Consider the following 11,648-nt stretch of genomic DNA (forward strand, 5'->3'; position numbering starts at 1 on the left):
GGATCTTGAAGAAGATATTAGGATAAGAATTTAAAAGACATGTCTCTATAAGCAAGACAGGATTTAAATAAGTTTTTGGAGCTGATCCAACAGTGACACAGTTAGAGAGTTCCTCTCGCAGATAGCAGCCATCATGTGACTGGAGGCAGAAGCTGGTGATGGCCCATGGGGCTGGTTGGGGGCGGCTGAACTTTGTGTTGAGTAGAGCATAAGAATCTGATGGCAGCCCACTAACATGCATCTGGTATAGAGACAGTTCACATAAGCTGGTCGTAAACAGATGAGATCAGTCTCAAGGAAATGATGAGAACCTATCCTGGTGTTCACTGGCTGGGAATGGCATGAATCTCCCTCTCAGTTACCCAGTCCTGGGAGGTGTATAATTACTCTGTTACACTGCAGTCCGGGCAGCAATTTTTAGCTCATTCCTACAAAATTGCATTATTGCCTTGCAAGGATTTTACTACCGCAGTTACCCACATATATATAAATGTGCTTTTTAAAATTAACTCTTCTCTCTGCAGTTTGGGCATATGTTCCCAGTGGACTCCACTGAGTTCCTGCACTGTCCAGAGTTTAGTATTGCTGCACAGAAGACGGAAGGAACTAGCTGGCTTTGGAGGGTTATCCATGGAGATAAGATGTGAGAAGACGTATGCCTCACAAAAATGTGAGACATCATGGAGCAACAGGGTAGAGAAGGCTAATACACAGAGCCAGTGCCAATCAGCAGACCAAACGACTTGCCTTTGGTCAAGGAAGCAGCTCTTGTTCCTCCTCTGCCCCTGCTTGGCCAGAGTCAGGATAAGCCTTTCTGGGTGAGTCTAGGAATAAGGTACAGGAATGTAGGAAACGACGGGAAGGTGGATGGTGAGGGATTGCAGCCATGTTTTATACTAAAATGGAAGACGTTTTTGTAGGACAGACTTTTATCCCTTGAAAACAGATACAAGAGTGTCCTTATATTTAAGGATTTCTTACACAGCTCTTTCACTCCACCTAGTTAAGGCCTCAGTCCTGCAATCAGTATGTCGAATGCTGCTCACTTGAAAGCAATATGGTTACTTGCTCAAAGGCTGCTTAGCATGTGTTGTCCATGCACACACACATTTCTGCACTGGGAGATCTTGGTGCAAGGCTGTTGAGGGAAACTACTGGTGTGGGCATAAGGAATTTCTTTTAAGGTTCATCTGTAAAAAGCACCAGCTGCATTTCTGACTATAAAAACAGCAACAGTGCCCTTTGTATATATGACTTTAAGGGCATAATTTGTCTTATATTGGTGTAATAACTACTGTCTTCTCATGCTTAGCATTGCAAGAATAGCCAGAAGGCATTCAGCCTGCATAAAGCTTACACCAGAGATGTTGTATTCTCCATAATATGTGGTAAACTCTTCTATTGTTTCTGGAAGTCTTTGAATGCATTATTTGGCTGTCTCATCATCTGTGTGCATGATAAACTGGGTACTTTTGACTATTGTTTCATAAAACTGTGGCTATGAAAATGAAATGGCCTTTTGTTTTAATTGGGCAATAAAGTGATTTATCAAAAGACACATCCATTTCCCTGCTGGGAAGTTCATGTGTGCTTTAAGCCCCAGAGCTGACTGTGGGCTAAGACTCTGCCTTTGCTGTAGTTATTCACCATTTATATTACTGGAATGCACAGGAGGACTGAGCCCCTCTACTGCCCCGGGCTCTACTGTGCTAGGTGCTGTACAAAGATGGTTTGAGGACCTCTCAAGCCTCAGTCTCTGTAAATGCCCTGGGCCAATAGTCCTGGGGACAAAAAGACACACTCCTCTTCCCCATGGGCTTCAAACGGTCCACATACAGGTTGTTGTCTCTTGTATTTCAGTGGTGAGCTGGAGGGACAGGAGGAAGATTAGAGCAGCACAGAAAATAAATCACTCAGCCTTGCTTCAGTGCCTTCCCTCTCAGCCCTCTCCATGGCAAGTCCTTCCTCCAGAGCCACACCATTTTCACTTCACTGGGTTCTTGGCTCAATCTGGGCCTGGGAAACACTGGCCCATCTGTTGGGGGTGTGTGTGTGTGTCTCAGGACAACCCTCACTTGTGTGAAATGAAGCTGTGCTCAGCTTTAATCTGGAGTTACACCTGGGTGCATCCAGCTTGGTTTGGGCAGCCATGATAGCTGGCTGAGACCACTTGGCTTCATCTGGTGAAGGGTAAATGACTGAAAGGATGAAAACAGGGTTTTTAATTGCCAAGCCACTTGAATCAATAGGGAACTCTCACATGCTACTACGTGTGGTCTCCATGGACCCCATATGAAAGATGAAGGCAGCTGTGACCTCGCTTCACCACCCTCGCCTCAATCAATAGCTACCAGATTTTAAAGTCCCAAAAGGTGTGATTAAGCCTCTGCTGCATGAAGTTAGCATTTCCTAGCATACAGCTCATTGTCCTGACTGAAAGGACCTAAAAGCCCTTCTTCTGTGAGGGTTAATGACCAGATGTCCCTGGAAGGAAGCCCATCAGCCCTGGCCCTCACTGCCAGGAATTACTAGAGCTGATTTCATTCCCCTTTGCATCCATGTCTTAGCTTCAGTGGGCAGCATGGAGCACTCCACTTGAGTAAACAAGTATATGCGTGCAAGAACAATCCCAGTGATGTCCTGGGAGGGGCCTGGAAAGAGCATTATTCATTACTGTTGTGTGGAGGATGCTCTTAGTCTATGGGAGGAAGCATCAGAGGGATGCAGAGTCAAACCTTTCCATACCTGGCAGTATGACAGTGCATGTTTCAAGTCCATATATCCAGCACTTTCTCTGGAGCAGTCCCTCTTATGGAGTAAGTGCTTGCGTAAATGTGATAGTGCCAGCAAGGCTTAAATCAGACCGTCCCTTTGTAATAGCAAAGCTTTAATAATGCGTGAACAGGACAATTGCATTGTCTGTATGAAAACAGTAAGGACAGGTTTATGGTTTGCGACAGCAGATGCTTCAGCACCTTTAACAGGAAGGGAATGGGCAGTATAGTTTGGAGAAATAAATGAACAAAGCAAAAGTTGCCTCATATATGATGTATGTAAGCTGCACATCTAGCAGTGCTAATCATAATGCTACATCATTGTCTAAGGGCCATTTCAATGTCACCATTTTCATGCAGAAATCCAACAGTACATACATCAACTTAAAAGGGTTCTTTGGGCAGCTGGCTTGCTTGCTTGCATTTTTCTTTCACTCTGTCTCATTATTGATCCCAGAGCTCAAGAGGCTGTGAGGACGTCTCACTCCAAGGAAAACACTAATACTGGTATCTTGCTCTCCACATGGTACGTTATTGACTGTATGTTACTCCACTCAGGCAGCACAATTGGACAGGGAATTTGGTTAGCACTGTATAACCAGGGTACGTGGTGATTACTGGGGTGTCATTATCAGTCTTACAACATGTTTTTGCAGTTGTTAATTAAGGCTTTTATTTTCCTTTGTATGTAAAAATTTGAAAAACTTTGAACAGTATTTGTAAATCTCTAGTCCCTATAGCCAGCAGCAGCTTTGCTTTTGGAGAAAGAAAAGGCCTGTAAGTCTTTTTTCCATAGGTTGTGCCTTGCAGATGAGTCTGTGTGTAAGGACAGGTCATTAAGGATTTGCTGCTCAAGGATAGAGGCAGAAATAAACTTACGCATGCACAGAGTATGGAGCACAGATGAATCCAGTCATGATTCAGTTTGAGTGCAAGACTAGTTTCCTTTGAAATGCCATCAGAAAGCATTTGCTCACAATCTAGGTCACAGCAACAAAGGCTATGGGAGAGATTGACTGAAGGCAAAAGGAGTGAAGCTGAAATTACCTATGTTCAACAGCTGTCTAAGTCTAAGCCAGATGTTTGCAATGTTAAATATTCTGTGAGAACAGAGGCCTGTACCCATGTAGACCTTGTAGTGGTAAGAAACTGAATTGTACATTTATGTTAAGTCCACACAATGACCTCGCAACTGTCTTACCTGTACTATTGCTAAAAGTCTCTGCATCTCTTAATGCTGAAAGTATGCTAAACACTCATTTTCACAGCTAGCTCATACTATGTTTTTTTCTACTGCTTCACTTCCTTCCCCTGAATAAAATAATTGTTCTTTGAGCTCAGTACTGTGAACCAAATATTGATACAGATTAACATGACCAGCAGATGATGGGAAACAGAAAATCCAGCTAAACTCATTCAGCATAAACAAATATTTTGAGGTGCATTGCTCAGGCAGTGATTAGTTTGCCAGCTGTAGGCAGAGCTACAGAGGAAATTAAAAAGATGGAGTGTGCTGAAAACTGCAGAAGGAAAGAAACTACATCAGGGTACACTGATTCATAATGCAGCAGGGAAAGAGTAGGGTTTAGACTAGGATCTGCTGTATTTTAAGATTCTTGCCTCTTTGAGAGTCAGTCCATCTGTGAGATGCTTTCTATACTGTCACGCCAGCAGTGGAGCGGAAACTTTTTTTTTTTTTTTTAACAGGCAGGAGGAGAGGGGAAAGCCCTGCATAAAAGACAAGCTCTCATAAGAGGAAAATATTGCAGGTACCTTTTCAAAATCCTTCAGGATGCAGCTGCAGATAATGAAGACAAATGATTCCTTCAAAATGCCAATAAAGGTAATAATGGAAACAAGCTATGCCTAGAATTCACCTCAGCTTTGGATTCTGATGGCAACAAAGATAATAGCATAATGGAGCCTATGGCGGTAGGAGGCAGAAATAGACAAAAGCTAGAAGGATGAAGAGTTATTTAAAATCTCAAAGTGATATGTACAAAAAAGCCTGAGGCAGGAAATCATCGCTGAGATCATGAAAACATGAACAGTACATGCTGAATAATGGAAGTACATTATGGCCTCGCTACCTTTACTTGCAAATAGTACAAATAGCATCTCTAGTGCCCTCTCTAAAATGAGGTATCTCAGTAAACAGCATTAAGTGGAAAATAATTAGGATGTTTTCAGAAATACAGTTCTTTTTATCAAGAAACATCAGTCAGGCCCTAGACCTCTCTTGTCAGCAATGGAACATTAGCCAGGAAAATTCAGTAGGTTTAGGGTAGGATTTCTACTGAAAAAGCAGCCACTTATAGAAAACATCGCAGTAATGGTATTACAAGAGACATGGGAAAGCTAGTTCCAAGTTCCTCTTCCTGTTTTATATGATGCTGTGAGCTTCAGTCTAATGATATGGAAGAAGCCTGCTTATGGTAAGAGCTTTTTGGCAGCCTGGAGATTCTCCTAATCCCTGGAAATGATGAAAAGATCTGAGAGAAAGAAATCCAAACTATATGCATTTCTAAACCAGAATACTAGTCACCTTATCACTTCACACTTAATGCTATCTGATAATGTGGCAAGGCTGGAGTGTCTTTTTGTGTCACTTCCTTTGATTTTTAAGAAAATTTGGGACATAAATTAAATGAAACGGAATAGGAAAAAAACATATTTTGAGCTGGAAGTTCTGGAGAGGGAACTGAGAAGATTCAAGGATGGGACAAAACAGATGGGGAAGCAGAAAGCCTGGTTCATTTCTGCCAAACTCATCACAGGATTCCTGGATGATAATGCAGGCACTGCCTGAGCCCTCGCGAACCCTGAGCAACAGGATAGGCCTGTTCTATGTACAACAAAATATGACGTTGTCATTAAGGTCTGTTGAGAACATGGCTGTAAGTGTAAGGGACATGCACACCATTGGAATGCTGTACTTAGAGATCAGTGCTGAAAGTACAGCTGGCAGCCTATATTAATAAGGTTTAATCCGTTATCCAAGGAAACCATATATGTACCATGGGAATCTGTGACCTCCCACAGGGAGACTGACTACTAACTTCACTAGGATGGTTTAGAAAGGATCTTGTAGCCCTTCAAAGCCTCTCCTCTGCTGATTTATCATCTCATCATATGCTTTTGGGAATCTATCTCACACCTGTCCTTGAAACCTCAGCCTGCTCCTTTTTAAACTTTCCCTGGTAACTCTCTTAGACTTTCACACATTTGTGAAAATCCCCAGAGCCACAGTATCATCCTTCCTCAGAAAATCCGCCTGTGTCAAGGAGTCTCTGACACACAGGACAGTGGTGTGGTAGCAGAAGAGCTGTGCCACTGCTCCTGATGGTCACTGGGACTCTGGGCTTCCCCAGCCATCTGTCATCTCTCAGATGCTAAAGCACTTGTAGCAGGAGCAGTCTCTGTTATATATGCACAGTCCATATTACAGTGGGGCCACTGATTGGAGGCAGCAGTATATTACTTCTAAATAGAAAAATACCGCTACTAAGAGAACAAAGACTTTCAACTGAGATTAACATTTTATTGCCTGGGCGGTAGGTATCAAAGGGCTTTATGGCTCTTCTGGAGGCACTTCAGTCCAGTTGGATTAAAATCAGCACAGCTGTTCCCCAACTGGTTTTAAAAATGCTTCCAGCAAATGCCACTTCCTGCTGTTGCCGTCCTTCTTCTGGAAGCTGCACCATCCTGCTCAGCTTAGCTCAAAGACTTGCTCTTCCACTTCCTCCTCCTCCTCCTCCCCTGTGAGTTTGCTTCAGGCCTAGCAGTCTTCATCCCTGCGTCCTCTCTGCACTTCCCAGCAACAACCTTCAGCACAAAACTGATGACTAGAGCATGGTGAGGGGTTACCAGTAAGCAAATGAAATTGCACACACAGACAAGTGAGGCTGTGAGTATGGGAGATGTCAGGTTCCTCTTGCTCTGCTCTCCCCTCTACACTGGGCTTGGGCACCAGGAGTGTATAGCTCTAACTGGTTCTTCCTGCACTGATGGGAGAAGGTATGCTCTGCTGTAGCCAGCCAACTCCTCATCCACCTTAGGTCTGCTCAGCAGAGGCAGTAGGACAGGTATTTCCTTGTACAGGCCATGTGGAGGTGAAACTTTCAGTTGGTGAGGACTGCACAACCAGCAATAACCATTAATTGTTTCTGCCTCTGCTGTGGCTGATGGGGTGCAGGAAACTTTTGTAGCAATGCAGGGTTGAAGAGGGGCTGGAAGACTCAGGCCTCTAACTGCACTTAGAAGTGAGCAATAGCGTACATTTAAAAGAAAATCTTGGAAAGTGCATGTGCTGAAGAAGCTAGGACAGCAGGACCAGAGCAGCTCCTCTTCTGCTAAAGAGCTGCAGATGGGTGATCCTGGTGGGAAGCTGAACAGCAGAGTGACAGAAGCAGGGTTCAGAGTTTGTCTAAGCTCCTTTAATTGCTCTCCAATGCACTGCATCGAGTAAGACTCTTGCTGTGCTCTAGCCTAGATTTCACTCCATCCCTAGGATGCAGATGCCATCTGCAGGAGCCACTCGATCTAGCCTCCTGCAAGCTACAATAGCTGTGAAGGGAAGATTTAATTCTAGTAGTCAAAGAGGTGTCAGAAAAGAGACTCTGCTTGCGTCCCTGCCTGTACTCCAAGAAGGAAGCACAACCCTTTTTTGTGGAGAGAGCTGCAATGGTGGGTGGCAGCAAAACTGCCTCTCTCGGCTAGGGTCCAGGAGCAGGGGACACTGGCTGGCTCAGGCACCCCTCCTATTTCAGGCTGTAGATTGAAGGTCTCTCCTTGTAGAGCTGGGTGCTTCCCACCTCCAGCAAAATTGTGTTTGACAGTATTTAGATAGAAAGACTGGAGTTGTCTGCTCCCATAGCTGACTTCTTCCCCAATATGCCTCTTGAGTTCTCCTAAATATACAGGTCTGTGGGACTCTTACCAAGTTCTGACTTGAGGACCATTTTCTCAGAGAGATGATACAGTGTTCTTATCTCAGACTCTTACTGGTTTCTAAGATGGATGGGTATGGTTTTGAATGGTCGTTGACTTCATGAGTTGGGTCTTATCTTGCTAAAAGCCTCATTCAGTGCAATCTATTAAGAAGTCCTGAGCACAACCCCAACATCTCTCTCTGTCCTTTGGGTCACAGTGCAGGTAATGACATATCAAGACTGAGCTGAAAACAGAACTTGCTGTGAGCCAAGTCCCAACTCACCAGAAAACAAAATGCAGAAAGTGTCTTGTCCTGCTGTTGAGGTTCCACAGATGACTGAAGATTGTCAGGTATGGATAAGCTGTCATCATATTAGAAGCATTTAATAGCAATCAGCAGTTAAAAAGAGCTTTAATACTATCCATACTACCCGTGTGCACTAGGGAATTGCAGTGCATAGTGCTGAAGGGTGTAACTTTATGATCATTCTTGCCAACTGTTTCACTAAATCCCCAAATTTCTTTCTTGTGGATGTACGGAATGTGTTCCCTGCTGCCATCCCTCTCTGAAGGCACGGAGCCCTGGGCTCTCTGCAGCTGGGATGTGCCCAACAGTGGTGCCCAGCACTCAGTCCTCCTCACTTTCCTCCCTCCATATGTGAGAAATGCACGTAGTGGTACTTGCCAAATTAAGCATTCTCCTGCAGTGAGTGAGGAGAGCAAGTGATTTGGATCTCCAGAGCATGTGTGAGCAGATGGCAGGTGAGGTCTACCTTCCTGAGAGGGATAACACTGTTCCCGGAGGTTTAGGGGTGAAAGCTTGGCCAGCCGTGCCTGGGTTTGCAAAAAATCCTGAGGTAAGAAAGCTGAACTGTGCCTCCCCCCTCAGTTTCCAGCAGTGTTTATGAAAGAAGGCAACAGATGCCATCCATTTAAAACAAGCACGCCAGTAACAACCACAGCCTGAACCAAAACAGATGTCATCTCTATGGCTGTTAAGCCTGATATTTCACAGACTGCTGTAAGTGCTGGACAGTGTAGCTTGAGGTTCCCCAGTTGCTTGTTGTATTTCCTTCATGCTCACAACTCAGCATCCAGTTAATCTGCCATCAGCACAAAATAGTCCTTCTACTTCCTGACATCACTGGGAAAGACGTTGTATAAACTTAGACTCTGCTGAGTAACTAGAAAAGGAAAATTTTCAAGCTCCCTAACAATACAGGAGGACCAACGGTACTGCAGCCTGAATATAGGTGCCTGTTTTCAGAATAGTAAAAGTTTGCCATCCTATTCTTTTATTATATGATCTATTTGGAAGTAAGCACATTTACTGAATTTCCCTTTTGGTACTAACAAACTCTTCACAGCAAGGTTGTTCTCCCAAACACAATTTGGGCAGGATCCCATATACTAGCACTTCTCTCACAAGTAAAAAAATCATCTTAAACACCTCTTTTCTTCATCTGGAGAAGTAAAATGTACCGAGCCCCAGAAATAAGTTTCGAAAAGCCGCTTCCATGATACTTGAGCCTCTCCTTATACTCAACCTGAACTTTAGAACAGTTCACGTGCTATCTCTAGATAGTTGCAAGGCTGCATTATCATCTGATTTACTGAGAGTCTGCTGAATGCTTGGGAGGGACTTTTAGAGGGGTTGTGTACATCTGTATAAATGGCAGCTCTTGTAAGAGATTAAAACAAACTTTTGGACTTCCTGAGCGCCAGCATTTTAGAGGAAAAATTATCATGGCAACTTGAATTGCTATCAGTGAATCAACTAATAAACATCAGTCTGAGGTAATCAATATCCCAGGGGATGAGAAATCCAAGGAGTGTTTTTTCTCAGTGGAGCCCTAGCATGCGTAAGGAGTTTGACTTTCAATGTCTTCTGTGACACTGGCTCATGCAGCACAGACTCCCTGCCATACAGCTAGTGTTAGGAATAAGTGCTTTCTCCTCCGGCAGTTATTAATCTACTTATTTTGATATTAGCAATTTTGTGTAGTGATTATAAGCTATATACAATCAAAAGTGAAGCTTAAATTCATATTCTCGAAGATTACATGGTGGCACTGAGGATACTGTAGTACAAAAAAAAAATTGCAAAAGCAAAGATTGTATCTCAAACCATGTGGTATCAAAACTAAATATTCAGTCATGTTCTTACTGAAATATCCAACCTGCCATGTTCTTAGTTTACAGCTTACCTAATTCCTGTGGCTTTGCTGCTGTGGCACAAGACATAGGGGAATGCAACTATTTGGTTTTTTTTCTTACAAATTGTCCAACATAAATTTTATAAACCCTTTTTTCAGTTTGTTACTGAAAAGATGCCAATGTCAGAATGTCTGTGATCTTTTTAATTAGCTGCCCCAAGTAGCTCCAACTTTGAAATAGTCTATGTATAGATTACTATGTGTCTTACCCACCTCTGTAGATTCACTTGCGGATCTTAGACTCGATTGATTGGACTGACCTAAACTTCTTAAGTAAATATTCTACAGAGGTTTCCCAAGTTTTCATTCTTAATCTCCTAAACTCACTCATGTGGAAAAAAAAAACTTCAGTTGCTGTGTATTTTTTTTGTCTGTAGCTAAGTATGAAAATTTTTACTCTCCTCCTCTAAAGATCTCTCACCACCTTAGAACCGTGTAAGATTTACTGCATTCGAGCTCTAAATACAAGTCATATGGTAGTCTGTGTGTAGCCAGGATTAGAAGCGATTTGATTCAAAGGCCTGTACTTCAAACTGTTGGACCAACCTGCTTCTCCTGTAGAGGAACGTATAGTGTGGGTGCCATCTGGTTGTTCCTGCTATTGTCTTTCATCCATCTTTATAGAAAAAGGGAGGAAGACAAAAGAAAGGCATAACTAGAAAAGTGTTTTGCATTACATTGGGTTCTCTCTTTCTGTCTTGGTATGGTCTCTGTTTTATATTAAATATTAAACTGCTGTGGAATACAGACCTGAAAGCATTATTTAGCTCAGCTTTTTCCACAACAAAACTGCTTTCTCTAAAGGCTGAAATATGGTGAACAACAATAGTGAAATTCTCTCTGTGTAGTGACTGTCTTTCGCGGAAGTAGTGCAAAGTAATTCCTTCTATTCACATTCTTTTCTTCATTAAGACACTCCCATTTAGCCTGCTTCTGTCAGCTCTAATTACAAACCAGCAATACCTATCTCCGTTTTTCTGCTGGATAAGGTCTCCCTTGAATTTTACTTATTTCATGATGTTGGATCCCAGCTGGGAAATGGAGAAAACACTCTGGAAACTGCAAAAACATCTTTCTTCCTAGATGGTAACACAACACCTTAAAGGGCTCCATGATTCTGAAAGAATCACACATAAAAAAACTAGTATGCAGAACAATGGGGTAGCCCTGCTGCTAATAAGCAAAGAGAAAGAAAATTTTGAGTATACATTAAAAGCCTAACATCAAATGGCTAAACATTTTGTTAAAACCAAATATAAATGGGATTTGCTTTCCAGAAATCTGTCTGATATGGAAGAAGGGCACAAAACCCTAAACATTTGGTGCTAAAGGATTCAGCATGTGAACAAGAAATACTCCCTGAAATTCCTTTCCTTGGATGTACCTGACCCACCGAAGTTAGCCTTCAGCCAACAGTGGAAGATAACCAGAAGACATTTTGTCACCGGCATCCTGTGAACTCAGCCCTGTGAGACTAGGGGTTTCTTTGACAAAGGAAGACAAGTGGTCAGTCACGGCGCAGAATGTCCCTGGAGATGCATCTTACCTAAATTTGTCAAGAGACTAAGATACCATCATTTGACTGCCAACACTTCATCTGCTCGTCACTGCAACTCCCAGCACTGACCCCAGAAACTCCTGCCAAAGTCCTCTGGGAGCAAATGTGTGGCCAGCATGTGTGAGGCAGCCACGTGTGCTGGGGAGCAGAGGGTAAACCCGCCCTTTG

Source organism: Buteo buteo, chromosome 13, assembly GCF_964188355.1.
Source record: "Buteo buteo chromosome 13, bButBut1.hap1.1, whole genome shotgun sequence".
In the NCBI taxonomy this organism is placed as follows: domain Eukaryota; kingdom Metazoa; phylum Chordata; class Aves; order Accipitriformes; family Accipitridae; genus Buteo; species Buteo buteo.